The sequence below is a fragment of the Hydra vulgaris genome, chromosome 09 (assembly GCF_038396675.1).
Source record: "Hydra vulgaris chromosome 09, alternate assembly HydraT2T_AEP".
In the NCBI taxonomy this organism is placed as follows: domain Eukaryota; kingdom Metazoa; phylum Cnidaria; class Hydrozoa; order Anthoathecata; family Hydridae; genus Hydra; species Hydra vulgaris.
The window spans coordinates 22,727,501-22,749,105 of NC_088928.1; the positions used below are offsets into that span (position 1 = coordinate 22,727,501).

A 21,605-nucleotide genomic window follows, 5' to 3' on the forward strand; every position below is an offset into this window, starting at 1 on the left:
TTGACTCAAAACAACTTTGCGGTAAAATTGTGAAAAATCGTAGAAAAAATAATAAAGGTGAAACCGTCAACTGGTTGAATAATAAGTGGGCAAGGTTTGAAAAGTCAAGACCGTTCATTATGCAGTACAAATATAGCATTACGTCGCCTACCTTTATCGAAATAAATGTACAGTCTGGAAGACGACGACGATCCAACATCGAAGGATTAGAGCCTCAGCCATTGTATCCTACTCGCCTGCCTATTTCGGATGCGAAAAAAAAAGATCTCATGCACATGGTGAAATCGCGTGTTATTCCACCAGATTATGCCCAATGGTATAACAACCTACCGTCTGCAGTAGCCATGAGAGACAGTTTACCAGAACCAACTGCTGATGAGTCAGAAATTGATGAATCGGACTATGAAGACAACTAGAACTAAGACTTAGTTTTCTGTCAGTCATTTTTTTCAGTATTACTATTATTATTCTGTTATATAATTTTGCTATTAAAACAATTTTTGTTCTTAACTCGGACTATGAAGATAACTAGAACTAAGACTTTGTTTTTTGTCAGTCATTTTTTTCAGTATTACTATAATAATTATTCTGTTATATAATTTTGCTATTATAACAATTTTCTGATTTTTCTGCTAATTAAGATTAAGAATTTAATAATATTGATTACAAAAACATTGTTTACAAATTTTTAAATTCTGTTCAATTCACAGTTAATTTGAGTAAAGGTTCTATCTCCATGGTAATTGTAAAATTTGTCCCAAAATGTTACTAATTTTAAAAAGTTTGAACCATGATTGTCATTATCTGATAGTTTACACAATCATAAAAAGCATTTTGTATTAATTAAAAAAGAATTTTAATTGGATTAAGTATGTTTATAAATTTCAAAAATTCCATTCAACTCGCAATTAATTTAGGCAAAGGTTCTATCTCCATGAATGACTTTTAAATTTGTGCCATACTCTCTTCAATGTTAATAATTTCAAAAAAGTTGAATTATTCCTATCATGTTTGATAGTTCTAATTGATCAAAAAACATTAACAATAACAAAACATGAAATTGCTGATTTATGGTTAATGCTTAAACTTTGTTTTTGTTCTCCTGCAAAACTACCCAAAATGGAGATAGAACCTATGCCCTCTAAGGCGACGATATATTAAATATAGATAATACATATATATGTATATATATATATATATATATATATATATATATATATGTAAATATATATATATATATATATATATATATATATATATATATATATATATATATATATATGTATATATATATATACATCTTGGAAAGTTCACGACGTGAATGACACAAAGTAGACACGACGTGAATGTAAGCTAGACCGATCTATCAAAAAAAAGTTCCTCTACTCACTTTATATTTTTACAAGTTCCACTACTCGCAGTAATTTTTTTTGTGCTAGTTCCACGAGTCGCTGTAAATTTTTTTTGCAAGTTCCACTACTCGCTGTACATATTTTTTGCAAGTTCCACAACTCCGTGTACATATCTTTGCAAGTTCCACTACTCACTGTACATTTTTTTTGCAAGTTCCACTACTCGCTGTAACTTTATTTGCAAGTTCCACTACTCGCTATAAATTATTTTTGCAAAATTGACTACTCGCTGTACCTTTTTTTTGCAAGTTCCACTACTTGCTGCATACTACATATATATATATATATATATATATATATATATATATATATATATATATATATATATATATATATATATATATATATATATATATATATAGTCGAAAAATAGTAAAATCAATTAGTAAGATAATAAAATGCATGTCCAATTATCAAAAAATAATGGCAACATATTCAAATTAGGAAAACATCAACTCAATGAAAACATCAACTACAATATCAGCAACCAGCTGGAACTTTTTAATATAATAATCAACAGTTTACGAATTATTTTCTTTTCTAGTCCAGTAAGAAATAGTAATAGCCTTTCTATGTTTTTTTTTTAGTTTTAGTATTCTGCTATTGTGCAAGACTGTCATTGCTCTATCGGAATCATATCATTCATAATTATTATTGATATAGTATGTATTAAATATATATATTATATTATAGTATATATTTAATATATACTATAATATAGTATATATTAAGTATACAATATAGTATAAATATAATATACTATAAATAGTATATTAAATTTAATATACTATAAATATATTATATATGTCTATTTATTTTTAGACAAATATAAGTATATTACTAATATATGATATATTCTAAATACGTAAAAAAGCAATATATTATATTATTATATGATATAAAGCTTTTTAAAAATGTAATAGTATGATTGGTTTGAGCTAAAAACATAGATTATTGATTTAATATATAATAAATGTTATTTTGACATTGATGCTTTATAAATGTAATATTAGTACTTATATCACAAAATCATTTTATAGAAAAATCACATAAATTTTTTAATAATTATTATTATTGGCTTATAAAAACGAATATTTATTATCCTTCAGTACCCCCCCCCCCTTCTCCCCCAAACAGAAGTCGGAAAAACAAAATTTAGGTACCAAAAGTGAGGGTAAAAATAGGGTATCTGCTAGTTAAAATAAATTCTTGAAATTTTGCATGTGCATAGAAAACGTATAAACTTAAAAAAAAAGAAAAGATAGAAAAAAAAAAGATAATATATTCAATATATACTAAGCACAAGAAGTACAACACACTTTTTGATATCAATAAATAACACTTTAACTTTCGTCAATATAATAAAAAAATACTCTTTAAAAAAGTTCAACTATTCTACTATTAAAAAAACTTCTAAGTTAATATAAAATTCTAAAAAAATATGCTACAAAACATCATCCTACCATACTGCCTAAACGCCAAGTTCTAAAAACGTGCAACAGTTTTTTAGCACAAAAATCGGTTCCGTAAAACGCGGGATTTAACATACCTACTATATATTATACTATATTATATAAATATATATATATGGGTATACACACACACACACACACACACACACACACACACACACACACACAAACACACACACACACACACACACACACACATATATATCTGTTTTTAAGTGTTTGATTTTAAAAACTATGCATTTCATGCATGGCCATAATTAACACTTATCATGAACAGATATAGACCTATATCTGGTATATTAGATATAGGCCTATATCTAGTCTATATCATTATCCTAGAAAATATGTTATAAGATTGTATACAGAAATATATAAATAAAAAAGACCTATTGAACGTTATGCAAAATAAGCATAGACGCATACACAGTTTTAACAACATTTATATTATAATATTACCAGCAATTTAAAAGATTTATAAGCACAAAATGTTTGAATGTAAACAAGAAAACTTTGAAAATACCGAACATCGAGTTTACGGAATATAAATCTAACCAAATTTTGAAAGAAATGTTCTCGAAACAGTTAACTAGTTACTTATAAATTATAAAGTATAAATATTGTATTTTTATTTTGAAGCAATCAATACCAACTAGCAGAAAGCAACCCGTAATACGGGTTACGGTCGGTCTATTGCTTAATTTATAGTGGCTGTTTTCCACAATTTAAAGTTGCGAAACCTTAACTAATACCATATAAGAAAAACGCCTTCAAATTAAAAAATTAAGCCATCTGCAAAATTAAAATAAATTAATTTGCCAATTATTTAACGTTATTTGAGTAATTTAAAACTGACATAGGTCATATCAGTGTATGGCAGAACCATTTTCCTAGACATTACTAAGTTCAACACAATACGTTTTTAGTTACTGACACAAAATAATAACACTTCATCATGCTTTAAATTGAAGAAAAAGTAAAGCTAAATTCTTGTTATATTTTTTATAACATGAACTTTAATTAATAAGATTAATATGAAGTGTATTTTGACACTAATAAAGGACAGTATATTGACAGTATATTTGAAGTATTATTTCTCATATATTTTGACACTAATAAAGGACCTCCCTTCCTCGTTTTTGCCTTAATGGTGGCCAGGAGAATAAAGTTATTAAGAGTAATCAAGTTTTTGATGAAGACTTTTTACCAAAATAATAAAATGTAAAACAATGATTTACATTTTTAAGAATTTTTTCTTTTTAATATATATAAGAATTTAACATATATAAGATTTTTTTCTTTCCTCAAAAGTGTTGCAAATGCAAACTAAGCTAATTAATTAGTTAAACCCGTTATAAAATTTAAGTAACTTCGAATTAGACAAATGCGCAAAACTAAAATATTCTCCATGCATTTAAAGGTTTTTAGTTTGTTTTTAGTTGCGACCCCTCTTTAAAAACATCCCTTAAGTTACGTACAACAAATTATTAGGCATAAAAAAGAGAAATTTAAAAAAAATTTAACTAATTGCATATATTTATATCATTTTAACTGACAAAAAATTTACAATAAAAGGAAATCAGTTTTTTTCTTTATAAGTCGTATAAATGCGTCAATCGTAAATCTTAAGGAAAAAAAAATGGAATTATGATACCATAATTACAAAAAAATAAATAAAAATAAAAAATAAAACCACATAAAAACTCAAAATCGATTTACCTATTTATAGTAACCTATGTTGACATGGCAGTTAATATAAACATCGAAAATGTAACTATAAAATCTGTTTCCAAGTACAAAAGGATTAACAATACTAAAAAAAAAAAAAATCAAATTAAGGTATAAATTGCATTTTTAGGAAAATGTTGTCTTGGCTTTTAGTAAATAAATAAAAGCAGTAAGTTCCAATAATGAAACTACCAATTATTCATTTTTAACAATAGACACCAACATGAAGGTAAGCCAAGCAGTCTATCAACACAAAACTTCACAACAATAAAACATAACAATAGAATATTTACACCACACCCTTGATCCTAAAATCCAGCGAAAATAACAAACCAAATTAAAATATAAAAGACAAAATTAGATAACCAATTTTAATTTAACTATATTTATCTTTTTACTAAACATATAAATACATTAAAGTATATTTGCTTTTATATTCAATATTAGTTATTCAATTACTTCAAATTTAGGACATTAAAACGCCCTAGATTTAAAGATCAAGGTTGAATACTCTCTCATACACATTACGCTAAATATTAACAGATATTATGTGTTTCCAGAATAATTAAAAAAAGGCTAGACAACACAACCTAGCTCTAAAGCAGTAAAACCGCCTGGCACTAAATACTGCCAAGTCACACCTCTGCTATAAGTACACCGCTTGGCTGCCAAGGTTATCAATCTTGCTCAACATAATGCCAAGTCACACCACTTTGAAAACATGGAAGCAACATAATTTTTACATATATACAACTATAAACAAATTTTATATAGCAAATATAAACACATTTTATAACAATATTAAATAACAGATATATTTATCAAAAACTATGAAAAAAAAATTAAAATAATAAATAAAGTTATACATACAAAATGTGCTCACAACCTACAAACAGTAAATTTTCGAAATGAAAATCTATAATGAATGAAAAATAAAAATAAACAAATATCCTTTTTTATTAGAAACAGTTAAGTGTTTCTAATAAAATATATATATATATATATATATATATATATATATATATACATACATACATACATATATACATATATATATACATATATATATACATGTATACATACATATATATACATATATACATACATATATATACATATATACATACATATATGCATATATATACATATATACATACATATATATATACTCCTGAACAGCCTTAATAAAATAAATATAATATTGAATGTGTTTTCTAAACCTAGCCTATAGAATGTGTTCAAGAAAAAAATAACAAAAAATTAAATTTGTTTATACATACCTGTATCAAAAATTGTTTTTGATGCTCATTTTTCGTCATTTTTTCATTGTAATCCTGAATCAACTTCACTCCTCCTTCTGCAATATCATTTGTACATTTTAAGGTTGAAATGATATTTTATCCTGTGCGATAATCCTCTCTGCTTTCCCAATTCAGCGGATCGTTCTGAATAAATTCAACACAAATACCGAATCGTTTAAATAACTGAAGTGAATTGGCGGACAATAATTCAGCTAGTAGATCTTTTTGAACAAAATTTTGGACATCTCGGATTTGCAACGATAGTTTTTTCTCAATGACTTCTGTCTCTTCATTTTCTTCTTCTTTTTCATTCACAGTCTCTATGTTTTTACTTGCACATTCCATAATTTTTTGAGCCATTCTAATTTTTTCAACTCTCTCAATTCAATCGTCAAATATTGCCATGGCAGCACACTCTTCACTTAGATACCACAAATGGTTTAAAAATTTTGTTATTGCAATGGTTGCAATGTTTTCATTAATATTTTTAAATTTAACCAATTTTCTCAAAAAATATATATCATTTAGGGGAGCTCCTGTAGTATTCGTTGCTGAAAACCAGGCCTCTACATAACAGTATACAACGAAAACCCAAATTTCTGCATTCAGTTTTGAATTATCCTTTCTCATTTTTCATTTGATCGCGAAATAAAAAAAGTTTTAAACAATAAATAGCTTAAGACATCCATCTCGCTAAATGATATGCACCGGGGGCCCTAAAACTCACATTTGTTTTATCTCCCAAAAAAATGAGCGTCAATTGCAAAAACTCTTTGTAGTCATCACGTAGTTGCTCTTTTGCAAGTTTCTGTTTCACAAAATAAATAATTTCGGGCGCTACATCTTTCAGTGCATTATAACCGGCTTCATCGCTGGTATAATCTAAAAATTACATTTTATCAATATTCTTCCAGTTTTCTTTCAGTGCTTTGAATTGAGCAATTTCAGGGCCGGATGCTACAATTGCTTTTGTCCTCGTGAGTACACCAGCCAAAACGACCTCAAATATATGGTGTCGGCATGGAAGCTACAAAATATCTCGCCCTATCCTTTGTTGAAGCAGAACTGCAGCTCTTTTTATACGTCCAGTGTTTGATGCTGTAGTATCAAAACAAAAGGCTTGAATTTTTTCGGTTAAATTCCATTCATCAGTGATGTGGAACACAGCAGAGCAAACTTCCGATCCTCCTGATGATGCAATTCCAGGTACTCCTAATAATTGTTCAAAATCTAAACCAATCGCGATCACAGGAAGCCGATCAATTTTCTCATTTTTTGTGATATCAGGCAATAATTTGGAATCCCAATGCACTTCAATAAAACTTGCATCATTTCCTACCGATTTTATTGATGAATATTTTATTTTCCGCAAAATCTCTCTATTTCTTTTGATAGACAATCTATTGAGAACAAACTCGGTGATATCTATATTAAGAGCTTCTAGGACGGCAGAAATAATATGCATTGCATCCCTGTCACTCACTTTACATTTGTCCAAGGCAGCGGCCAGGCGAGGTGTCATTAACGTCTTTCGTCCTCTCTTGTTTGAAGATAGACCCTGTTCAGATTCCGATATTAAATATGTGTCATCTTCACTGTTGTCTTGATTTATCACTTTTTTCTGTGAATCTTCGTTTTCTTTATCTTCCATTTCAAAATATGCAATCGAACAACTAGAACTTTCCAACAAATCTTCTTTTCTTTTCAACTCTGCAGCTGTGAGTTCTTCTTTCCGCTTTTCCTTACGTAATAATTTGATATCTACTCCCAACATACAACCTACTCTACCTTTGCTTAATTAAAAATTCTCTTCGGCGATTTTAATCTCATTTAACGCATTTAAGGTGGCAATATCGAAAAGGTTGTCTAAATCTTCTTTAAAATCATTTTCTTTTTCTCTCTGCCGTTCAGTATCTCTATTTTTAGATTTTTCTAAATTTCTGACATTATCGTACAAAGATTTTAATTTCGAAATACAGTTTGAACGGTTTTGAACTGGGATTCTTGCTTTTTTCCAAAAAACGACCACTTCATCTATAACTAAAGCACTGCTGTCATTAAGATTTAAATTTACCACTCTCATGTTATAAAAAAGTACACTAAAAACATCTCGTTTACATGGTAATTTACTACCGCAGATTTGATTTTTCATCACTCCAACTAGATAAATATTTTTCCGAAAAGTGAACATTTTAGCACTTTTATCAATTACTTATATAGCACGTTTTTCTTATGCACTTCATGTACGAAACTAAAACGAATGTAGCATTGAACAAATAATATGTAAAAACAAAATTGATTTGTAGAGGCTTGTAGTTGCGCTTGTAGCGAAATCAGAATGCACTTGGTGGTTAGTTGCGCATAGCATCGTCATAGCATGTTAGACAGTCAGATGCATGAAACTTTAATGCCAATGCGGCACGTGTTAATATTATCGGATTGAGCTGAAATTTTTTATTTTCAATGTTTTGGTGTAACTGAACAAAATTACAAATAATTTTGAAAAAATATGAACTTTCGAAAATAAGGACCACTCTAATATATATATATATATATACATATATATATATATATATATATATATATATATATATATATATATATATATATATATATATATATATATATATATATATATATATATATATATATATATATATATATATATATATATATATATATATATATATGTATGTATGTATATATATATATATATATATTGAACTATTTATTAGTGAAAACATATGAAATCCAAAACTTTCTTTATAACATATATAGTACATTTTATAAATAAACCTCTACAATTTCCTTGGTACAACAACTCGATCATGATTAATAACAACTCTGTAAACATGAATTTTCTAATAATCTAAATCTTAATAAATTATAAACAATTAAACTTAAATAAAAATGTATGAAAATGATTAATGGTATGTTAAATATAGAAAAACAAACAAATAATAACTATAAGAATTATAGCAACTTATATTTTCAATATTAACATCTATAACACATTTAAAAGTACAATTTAAAAAAAAATTACAATAAACTAATTACTTAATAAAATTTTAAATAGATTTTATATTATCTATCAATTTAAGCTACTAAACATTATCTACCTAATGTCAACTTAAACATTTTCATAACCAAGTGTTTTCTTAAAGGTCATGACTTCTTTAAGAAAACACTTGGTTAAGAAAAGTCTGAAAACTACTTAAAAACTAAGAAATAGTGTATTTTACAGAATACATAATTGTAACTAATATCGAACAATAGGTATAACTATGCGCACTAATAATAATAATATTCACTGTGCTATTTCAGATAAAAGTCACTAATTTATGCTTCTGCTTGAAGAAATTATATTAATGTATTTATATTAAGAAAGAAAAGCAGCGAGTTCTAGTAATAAAACTACCTATTAATCATTTTTAACAACAGACACTAACATAAAGATAAGCCAAAGGTAACAACATTACACAAAAAATTATTAAAGATGTTATGTATTTTCAGAATAGTTATATTGAAGGCTAGACTACACTTAGACCTAAAGCAGTAACACCACTTGACTGGTAAGGTTGACGAATCTTGCTCTAGATCAATATCTCAAATATATTGTGTGTTATAGTTATACTAACTATAAAACACAATATTTTTTTTAATGTTATATAACATATAGAAACATCTCATTTAACAATCATGTACATATTAGATAAAATCAGGAATGCAGAATACCAAAAAGGACTCCGAATCCGATTAGAAAGTCACAAAAAGATTACTTTATCCTAGTTTTTGGTATGCAGGAGCACTAAAAATATAAATAAGTTTATGGACTACTAATAGGAAAAAAATGAAGACATTTAGGTTAGAGGAACAATCGTTTTTTTAGCCCAGAATTCTTAGGTATTATGGCGGCAAGGACTCCTGGCTTAAAAACAATAAGTTTCAAGTCATTAAATCTCATGAATTTTTTTATTATAGCAGATAATAAGTCAACAAACATGTTTAGAGCTTCTGGACACTACAGACTTGGAAAAAGTAGAGACAAAAAGCCGGAGTCCTTTTGGGACTTCGCATCCCTGGATAAAATACATTTCATACTATTATAAAAACACATTTATATAAACACATTTATAAAACAACTATATACATCACCACATACACGTATTTATCAAACTACATATATCACCTCATACACATATTTATCAAAAACTTTTTAACTTTGAGCATAAGATAAAAATATAAGCAAAACTTTAACAGCTATAAAACGACATTTATTAGCATTAATTATTTTTAATGTAACAAGGAATGCAAACTACAATTTACAACATTGTAATGAAAAAGATGAAACCATTAAAGAACAAAATTATAAATTTCAAATAAATACGTATTCAGATACCTTAAAATGAAGCATAACAAAACATTCTTTTGACAAATTCCAGAAGAATTTTTTTTTATTTTTCTATTCCTTATTATTTTTCCTAAGAATATAAAATAAACATATGGATATAGAGCAATATAAAATAGATTGAAATAAACGCAAACTTATGTATATAAACTTACATGACCACAAACAACAATCTTATTCTATTTAACTTTTCATATTAAACACACAAATAAAATTTTATATTCATTATTTTTTCTACAAAAAATAATCTTAATCTATAAATAAGAAAATGAATTGAACTTACTAAATAAGCCATCAGCTCCTCTTAACTGCTCCAGAAAATAAAAAAATACTTGCTTAAAATGTTCTAAAAAGACTAACGACAAAACTGAAACAGTTTACTAAAAAAGAAATTTTAGTTATAAACTTCTTCTAAAAAATGAAAACAGGCTATAAAAATTAGAAAAATAAAAACAACCAACAACAAACAAACAATTATTTAAATTTTCTATTTTAAACAATGAACAACATCAATTCTTTTCGAAAATAATAATATATCAGCGCTAATTTGCTTGCTGACCTTACTCGAAAGACCGCATGGAATATATAACCACGCATTCAAAAGTCTAGAAACTACTTAAACACTAAGAAATGGTGTATTTTACAGAATACAGAACCGTCATTAACAACACGAACATTAGGCGTAACTATGCGCACTATTCATTAGCGTATTAATATTTGGATGATAAATAAATGCTAGATGTCTAACTCCGTTAAAATTCCGTCAGGAAACGTGAGGCATTTTTTTTGGCGGAAGCCATATTGATGAATACTGGCAAATTATTGTAAATAAGCGAAAAGCGTTTGCTTAAGTCTTTTATAATAAACTTGAAATTATAGGCGTGTTTAGCTATATTTATTAAAAACGAAACGATATAAACTTGTTGGTATAGTTATTGTTGTGTTTTTTTAGAAGAAGCTGACGTAATTATTTCGACTATTTACTTCACCTGAACGTTGTTTTTATAATAGTAAACTGAAAGTAGTTGATTTACTTTAAAGTTATTGTTATAAAAATTAGTTAACTGCCATGGAAAAAAACCTTCAATTTATTATATGCTTTAAAGAAACTAGAAATGGACTAGATTATGTAGGTACTTTATATTTACATTAATATTACCAATATTTTATTGGTATATACCATGTATATTGTGTATTGTATATTATATATACCATGTATATTGGTATATTATATATACCATATATATGGTAAATACCTATATATACATACGTATGTATATATATATATATATATATATATATATATATATATATATATATATATATATATATATATATATATATATATATATATATATATATATATATATAAATATATATATATATATATATATATATATATATATATATATATATATATATATATATATTAAAAGAAGCAAAAAAACTACATTAACAAATTTAAATTATAATGAACAGCTTATTTATTTAAAGATGAGTTTTCCTATTTAATATGGAGTGGTTCTTTAATTTTCAATTTGTTTTTTTAGGAGCAGTATTCAATATTTCAAAACAATTATATTTACTTAGATTTTTACAAAACTGGTTTAGCTTAGATTTTTACAAAACAAAATATGAAACTAAATGCTTATAAACATGAGATCAAACAATCTAAGATAATCGCGTTTTTCTTTGAAATTTGTTAACATTAATTGCTATTATGTTTTATTTTATTTATTTTATTATTAAGAAATATATATATATATATATATATTCTATATGCATTAATATTCTATATATTCTATTTAATATATATTCAATGTTTAAATATATATAAACTTTATTTTTTTATTTTCAATAAGAAAAGTTTTTATCTTAATATAGAATATATTAAAAAATATATATTATCTCCAAAACTATACACTTCCTTTTTAAATTTAAAATAAAATATTTATATGCCTTTAAAGAAAATCATTTTATTAAACTGCTGGCGTAAATCGACTTATTAAGAATGTCATTAGGAAAATGTTTCTCATTACAAAATAAACGAATTGACAGATACTTATTATCTTTTTTAAGAGTTGAGAGGAGTGCATATCTTTGTTTAAAAATTTATTTTCGAAATCATGGTCATTCAGTTCAGGAAACAATTTTTTACATGCAAGCTCTTCATTAATTTTATAAAACATTAAGGACTTTAATTTTAATGACATTAATAGACGGTAAATATAATCCACCGCAATTCTTTAAATTTATTAAGGATAACCAAGATGATTTGTAAAATATTGAGTAGATATGATCACAAATTACATTATCTTGTTGATTATGTGCTTCAGCATATATGCAACAAGTTATTTTGTTTTTAAGAGTTCTGACAATGTAACCAGCTATATAACCAAGTATTGCTTGTTTGTATATTGAGGTTGAAATCATTTCGAGGCCATTTGATAAGTTTGCAACCATATTTTTATCTTTGTCTTTAATTTCTGTTTCTAAGAATGGTGATCTCATTTTGCTCCACTTTAATGAAAATATTGATCCAGCTGATTTTTTTTCGAAAGTGAGGCAATTCGCATGTTGTGAACCAATCAAAAAGTTTTGTAAAAGAATTTTCTTTAGGCTTGACTTAAATAGGATAACATTTGGATTATTATTAAATCCATTTTTCCTTCGAATACATGCAAACAACAGTTCTAGGTGATCTTGAAACATTTTATATGTCAACACATATTTAAACGAACTTTCCAATCTTGATAGTAAATATCGTGACAAATCTCTTATTACAGAAGCAATGAAACCAATAGCAAATGTCTTTCTTCTATGTTTAAGAGTTTTAATCTCATATTTATCTGTAAAGTCAGCAAGATATTGAATTGTTTTTTCAATAATACCAAACCAATGGATTTTATCATTAAGGAAGAGAGGTTTTCCAAATGGACTTCTCGAATTAAGTAAATCAAAAAGCTAATTGTTTTTATAAAATCTAATGTGCATTGAGCATCGTGAAAAGACAGATGACCAGATAGCATTAAAAATTAATAGCATCTGCTACAGAGTTACTAAATGTTTGTGCAGCTATATTCACATTGATTTTATGTCTCTTAAAATTATCATGGCTATTGCCGAGTTTGCTAGCAAACTTTAAGCCATGCTCCTCCTGTAAATTTTGCAAAATTGTAATGTGCTCCCACTTTACAAGTCTATTTTGACTATCAATAAATACATCAAGCTTACACAAAGCATTTCATGCAAGTTTTAAAATATGGCAATGATTAGGAATAAAATATATATTGTTATCATAAGACTCGATATTAAAATAAGTTTTAATATTTTTAACTTTATCAAATGAACAACCAAGACTTTTCATTGCACTAAAGTTGACAAAAGCTCCATCACAAGTTATGCTGTAAACATCTTTACCATGTTGAATACACAAGTTAATTGCTTTAGTTAAAAGACAACTTAAGTTTGTTGTTGAAATCTTTTCACACAGAACATAACCAATAAGATATTTCCAATGACCTCGAAGTCCAACAAGCATAAATATAAGAGCCTCAGTAGAATGCTATCTGGATCGAGAGCAGATATGTTGCTTCCATAATCTAAAAAGCCTTCATAGTTATCATTACTTGAATTATAGACAAGACCTGATTTTATATGCATAGCATCAAAGATCAGTGCACATTCTTTATACGTATCATCTTCTGATCCCTTTTGTTTTAAAAAAGAAAAAACATCCTTAAAAAAGCCATGAGAACAATCAATAGACAATGACTAATTCGCTAGAGAACTAATACAAGGCGAAGAAAACAATGATCTAACAAAAGTATATGCATAAGGTGAATAAAAATGAAACGTTAAAGCAAATTGCTTTACTTCTTCTGAATATCTGTGGCCTCTAGGATCTTTGCATTTATTCACTAGTTCAGATTTAAATCAAAAACAAGTCCAGATAAGTTATTATCAACAAGTTGAGCTGCATCAGCTGATAAAAGCTTGTCATTCCCAAGCTTTTTAGTAACTTCTGACATTGTATTTATTTTCAATTATTTCCTTCTTAGCTTCTGCTTAAGAGTTATAACTTTTGAAAGAAAGATGGCAAAGGAAGAGACTTCTTTTTTTTATTCGAATATTTTTATCTCGAATGTCTCAGTTACATTATTAGAAAAATGTTTTCTTTTGATGGTCTTTTTACAATCTATTTTCTCCGGAAAATTAGAGATAGATTTTACAACATCAGACTTCAAACGACGTTTGTTCTCATTTTTTCATAATTATAATCTTTTTTATGAAAGTGAACACTACATATATAACTATATTTTGTTGAAATAAATGTAGCTCATTTTGTTACCACAACCCATTTTTAACAAAGATCGTTATTTTTTAAAGGGAATTAATGAAAGGATATTCCAATACCTTTAATAAATTGGTTTGTAGAACCATAAGCAGAACAAGGTATAACCATTTCTTGAGTTACAAAAGTAAAATATAAAAGTCTTGAATCACCTTTGCGTTTTGCCAGTATTCAAAATGGACAAATTTGCCTCACAACCGCGGCTCGAGTTAGATATCTACCTAATATTAACACAACCCTGCAGATATAGGTCAGTTTACCCTAAATATAACTTATTTAACGACGTCAGCCTAAAACGGTGGTTTTCCAGACCTACATGTAAACTACTATTGCCCTTCTCATAATATATACCCTAAAATAACAAAACTATTTTCTTTTTTCTTTTTCCTTTGCAGCGCGCAACCAAACGCAGTATCAAAATTTACCCTCCCTGATCTATAAGTTTTTAATAATAACATTTGATGCAACTGCGATTAATTTTTATAAAAGTTTGCCCTCCTGGCTAACTTTGGTTGGTTATGGAATTAAAAAAGGCCTAAAATATATTGGAATTAAAAAATTTTTGGAATATAAAATCATGTTAATAAAATCAAAGTTAAAATATATTGGAATTAAAAAAAAACCTCTTCGCGAACTCTGAGTTTGCTCTTATTTATGTTATGCAGCTTAAAAATATTTTTTATACAGTATATTTTTATATAAAGATTTATACTTTTATGATATGACGGATTAAAAATATTGCGGCAGCTAATTATCCAAGTTTTAGTAATATTTTCTTTATAAAAAACCCTTTTTTTTTAACTAATATAAGACAATAAAAATGAAAAATATAAGATATAAAAAAAGTATTTTATCAAAATAATATCAAAAGTAAACTATTTTATAAAAACTTTGTTTTACAAAAAATTATTTTTAAAGTATTTGAATCAAATAATAATCATAGCTACAATTAGGATTACCAGTGTTCGCGACTCTTCTATATAAAAAAAAAGTTTGTGCAAAATCTGTTAGTAAAAGCTCACAATTTATTTTGTTTAAACTACGCGCCATCATTTCATTTCAATTGATAACACGATTTCAAGCACTAAAAAAAATTGTTACATTTAATCAAAAAAGTTATCATTAAATTAAACAAAATCTGAATTTATTTCACGAAATGCATGTTTATTTTATGTATAAAAAATTTTTTAAAAACGTTGGTTTTTTTATAAACTTATTGGTACCTCACATTCAACTGGATAAATCTTACAAACAGAAGCTATCTTGTTAAATATGACTTTTAATCTTTGCATACACTAAATAAAAATTATAATTATGTATGTATGCATGTATGTATATATGTATGTATGTATGTATGTATGTATGTATGTATGTATGTATGTATGTATGTATGTATGTATGTATGTATGTATGTATGTATGTATGTATGTATGTATGTATGTATGTATGTATGTATGTATGTATGTATGTATGTATGTTAATATGTTAGCATGTATGTATGTATAAATGTATTTATGAATTTTTGTATGTATGTATGTATATAATACATACATACATGTATGTATATGATACATACATATATACACACACAAATTCATAAATACATTTATACATACATACATGCAAACATATTAACATACATACATACATACATACATACATACATACATACATACATACATACATACATACATACATACATACATACATACATACATACATACATACATACATACATACATACATACATACATACATACATACATACATACATACATACATACATACATACATACATACATACATACATACATACATACATACATACATACATACATACATACATACATACATACATACATACATACATACATACATACATACATACATACATACATACATACATACATACATACATACATACATACATACATACATACATACATACAGACATACAGACATACAGACATACAGACATACATACATACATACATACATACATACATACATACATACATACATACATACATACATACATACATACATACATACATACATACATACATACATACATACATACATACATACATACATACATACATACATACAAACAAACAAACATACATACATACATACATACATACATACATACATACATACATACATACATACATACATACATACATACATACATACATACATACATACATACATACATACATACATACATACATACATACATACATACATACATACATACATACATACATACTATGTATGTATCTATGTATGTATGTATGTAAGTATGTATCCATGTATGTATGCATGTATGTATATATGTATGTATTATGTATGTATGTATGTATGTATGTATGTATGTATGTATGTATGTATGTATGTATGTATGTATGTATGTATGTATGTATGTATGTATATATGTATGAATGTATGTATCTATGTATCTATGTATGTATATATATGTGTATGTATGAATGTATGTATGTATGTATGTATGTATGTATGTATGTATGTATGTATGTATGTATGTATGTATGTATGTATGTATGTATGTATGTATGTATGTTGTTGTTACTGTAGCTGCAGCTCCAACATTATATAATTAAAATATTATTTTATTAAATAATGCATCATTTTAATTTGTGTTTACTCTAAAAATATTTTTTGTTCTACCAGTAAATATTTCAAGAAATAAAAGAAAATATTTATAGAAAACATTTGCTATAATATGGTTATAAAAAACAAACTAAGTTACACAAAAACTCAAAAATCCAAAAACAGAAAGAACTGACCCATTCACTCAAGTTACTTTGGGAAATGTTGCAGCTTAAATTGTAGTATTCTTTGAGTTGAGTATTTATCAAAAGCAATGGTTTATCATCAGTACAATTGTTACAATGTTTGAAGTGTATTTTGTTGGTTTTTATGTCTCCTATACTATTTCTATTTGGTCCGGAACGTGTTCCTACAAAGTTATGCTTTGATATATATATGCAACTCAATAAATAGTAACACTTTTATTTTATTAAATCTAAATAAAAATTAAATCTAACCTTGTGTTGTAATTAATTCAATAAAAACCAACAAAATCACCTTTGCAAAAAGAGTCATCTTTAAAAGAGCTTTTGAGAGTTGTAGTATTTTCTTGAGCAGATCAGATCATGTTTTAATAATGTCATGTGTTTTAATGTTCGACAATGTATTTATAGGCAATTGTAAACAAACAGTTACGCAAATCATATTGACAAAAAAGAGTCACAAAATATAGTCAACAAAGTTAATCAAAAATTGGAAACACAGGTTTTTCCACACCTTTTAGCAAACATGTTATGTTCTTGCAAACGGTGTTTTTGAGAGTAATCGGATTGAATAATAACATTTTCCTAAATGTTCGCTATCCAATCAAAATATTTGTTTGATATCCAATCAAAAGGCTACTTACAAACAAAGTAAATTAACAAGACTTAAGATTTATCATAAGCAGTATAATCAGATTGAAAAATAACATTTTCCTAAATGTTCACTGTCCAATCAAAAAATTTGTTTTATATCCAATCAAAAAGTTACTTGCAAATAGTAATTTATTGTTTAAACCTAAAAACAAATCTATGTATTTTTAGTTTCTAACTTTATTGCTCAATACAAAAACAAAATATGCATGCTTTGTTATTCGATAGTATATTTAGAGTATATATAGTATATATAGAGAGTAATTCTTATGATATCTTTGAATTATTATTCGTATTTTTTTTTTATTTCTAGGAAGTTCATAAAAATTTAAAACTACTTATAACTTATCAATTTTATGATTTTCTTGTCCGTTATTCAGTTGATTTTTCAATTTGAGAGTTTAAGATCTACAATCATCACTTACTCGAGGCAAAAGTTTTATTGAATAAAAGAAGGGGGTCCTAACTTGTGGGTAAACTTATATTTTAGTACAAACTTTCCAAGATGTATATATATATATATATATATATATATATATATATATATATATATATATATATATATATATATATATATATATATATATATATATATATATATATATATATATACATATATATATATATATATATACATATATATATATATATATATATATATATATATATATATATATATATATATATATATATATATATATATATATATATATATATATATATGTATATATTTGTGTGTCTATGTGTGCGCGTGTGTGTGTGTGTGTGTGTAAATAATGTATGTATGTAAATAACGGAATAGAATAAGTTTTATTTTTCAGTGAATTTATATTTGCAAACTACAATACAACTGCTAGATTCTAATTCATGGTATAAAAAAAATCGGTTAATGGTATTGCTATGTAGATTTAAATATCTACAAGGAACATAAATATGGCCATTAAAAAAGGTGTACAAAATTAATATATAAGAATTAATTATATTCAAACTCCAAAATATAAATATAATAATAAAACAAATATCCAAAAATATATTTGATACCACAATAGAATTGTTTAAAAAGAAAAATTAAATTGTTGTGTGTGGTGTGAACTATAAACTATTTATTTCGCTAAACCTATTGGAAAGTGAATTAAAGAAATGCATAAATGCATTAGTGATAAAATTAGTGCATAAATGCATTAGAAAGTAAATTAAAGAAATGCATCAATGCATAAAACATTTATTTCGCTAAACCTACTGGAAAGTGAATTAAAGAAATGCATAAATTGAAATGAAAAGATATTTTTATTGATGATCGTTTTAAAAACTGCTTAGTTTATTTATTCCATCGCAAAAAAAAAAAAAAAAAAAAAAAGTTAATTAGGTTATAATTAAATTAGTAATTTGATAAAGCTGTTAAATATATTTTTCTCTCATTTTCATATTTTCTTCATTTAAAGTGATTACGTAAACACCGCTTTTTTTCTACTTTAACAATTGATCAAAAGTAAATTGCAACTTCTTTATCGTCACCACAAAAGCGCAAAGTGTTCGAAATATTTTAAAAATCTCTATTGTTTTATGAATGATCTGATAAATGAATATTTTATATGAGTATTTGCTTTACTTAGTTTTTAAGATTTTACCGAAAAATTAAGCAATAAATATAATTTGCAAAATGATCATTTTTTTTAAACTAAACTTTCTACGAAGCGCAGTTTAAACAAGTTTTTACTGGCTTATAACTACGCACATTATCTGAGCAATGAATTAGTTTTAATTGATTTTGGACTGTCAATAATTGACAGTTTCTAAAAATATTTTTTGTAAATAGCAAAATAAATTATTTATTTCGCTATTTATAAAATATTTTTAGAAACTCATTCTTTCTTTAAAATCATTAACAGAAAATACTTTATTTATAACTAGTTACTAGGGTATATAGTTATATAAATAAGTTAATTTTATAATTGTTAATTTATAATCACATTTTGTTGTAATTGGTGATTTCGATTTGGTAAAAGGTGCAACATAATCTTGAATCAAGCTTAAATATGCTGTGGAAAAATTTAAAAACATCTTGCAAATATGCCTTAAAAAATAGCTTAAAAATACAAAAAAAAAATAATAATAATATTATTAACATTATGAAAACTTGTATTGAAGCCTTGCTGTATTATATTGGCAAATAAAACAAAAGTGAATGTCAAGCTTTGCACCGGTTACTTCATTATTTCCTTTCCAAAAAAATTTTTTAATTTAAACAACAATATGCAATGATAATTTTATAAAAAAGCTAACAATATAAAATTTATATATATGAGACGCAAATGTGGTAAAAAATATAAAAATACTTCAACACCAACACACACACACCAAAAATTTCTGGACCGTCAATGATATATATATAGGTGAAAAATCAGAAAAAGGAAACGCGCATGGATCCACTGCTTCTGATTGACAAGACGCAAGTGATAAGTCTAATGATGGTGTGACAAAAAAAGAATTAAATGCAGATGATACTTCTGATTCTAATGTAATCAAAAAAACTGAGCTAATTCTTGATGACCCTGGTACATGGCTCAAATTGATTTTAGATGGACATAGCCAAAGTATAGTAACATCTCACAGCTTAGAGGATTTTAGGCAGATATGTAAAAATTTGCAAAAGGTCTAAAAGGAAGAAACTTTTATAAATCTTTGTTGTTTACAAAAATGAAAGATAAACGAAGACGAGATCATTTTCCAAGAGAATGGTTAGCATGGAGTTTAACAAAAGAAAAACTTTTTGCTAACCATGCCGTATTTCTTCTGATCAAAAAAACAACAATTTGAGTAAAAACACACCATGGAAAAAGTTGTATAATATTTTGACCAATCATGAAATTAGTGCTGAACATCGGAAACAATATTTGGCTTGGAAAGTCCTATTGGAGTCAATAAAAAGAAATGGAATAGACAAACAATTACAGCTCCAAATACAATGTGAGAGGAATAAGTGGAAAACAACCCTGAAACAGATTATAGATGTTACATTATTTTTATCATCTAGAAGTATAGCATTTCAAGGAGAGAACACAACAATTGATGATGTTCATAATGGAAACTTCGTAAGGATCTTAGAAATGATTGGAAATTATGATGAAGTGACATAGCAACATCTTGCCAAATTACAACATAGTCAGTTAGAATCTAAAAGTACGAAGGGAAAACCACATTATTTGTCTTGGTACTCTCAAAATGAATTCATCAAGTTATGTTCAGACAAAGTTCTACCTTATTATTAAGACAGTCTATAAGTGTCTTTTACTGTCATCAAGACAGTATTTTTATAGATCCTACTTTTTGGTTTTTAGTTCTAATGAAAATAACAGGCCAAGTGCATTAAAAATAGCTTATGGTACACTGTCAATATAATTCTTTTTTAAAATAACATTTTTAAACGATCTGTCGAATAAAAACTGACAAATTTAGTACCATCTAA

General features: G+C 26.1%; 1 long non-coding RNA gene across 1 annotated transcript; it reads right to left on the minus strand.

Moving 5' to 3' along the window:
* Positions 1-15,502: 15,502 nt before the first annotated feature.
* LOC136085053 (uncharacterized) lies at positions 15,503-18,131 on the minus strand. Its single transcript, XR_010641037.1, has 4 exons — positions 17,744-18,131; positions 17,483-17,655; positions 15,896-15,967; positions 15,503-15,756 (listed from the first exon to the last, which is right to left on the minus strand). It is a non-coding gene; the product is annotated as an uncharacterized LOC136085053 (long non-coding RNA).
* Positions 18,132-21,605: the final 3,474 nt, after the last annotated feature.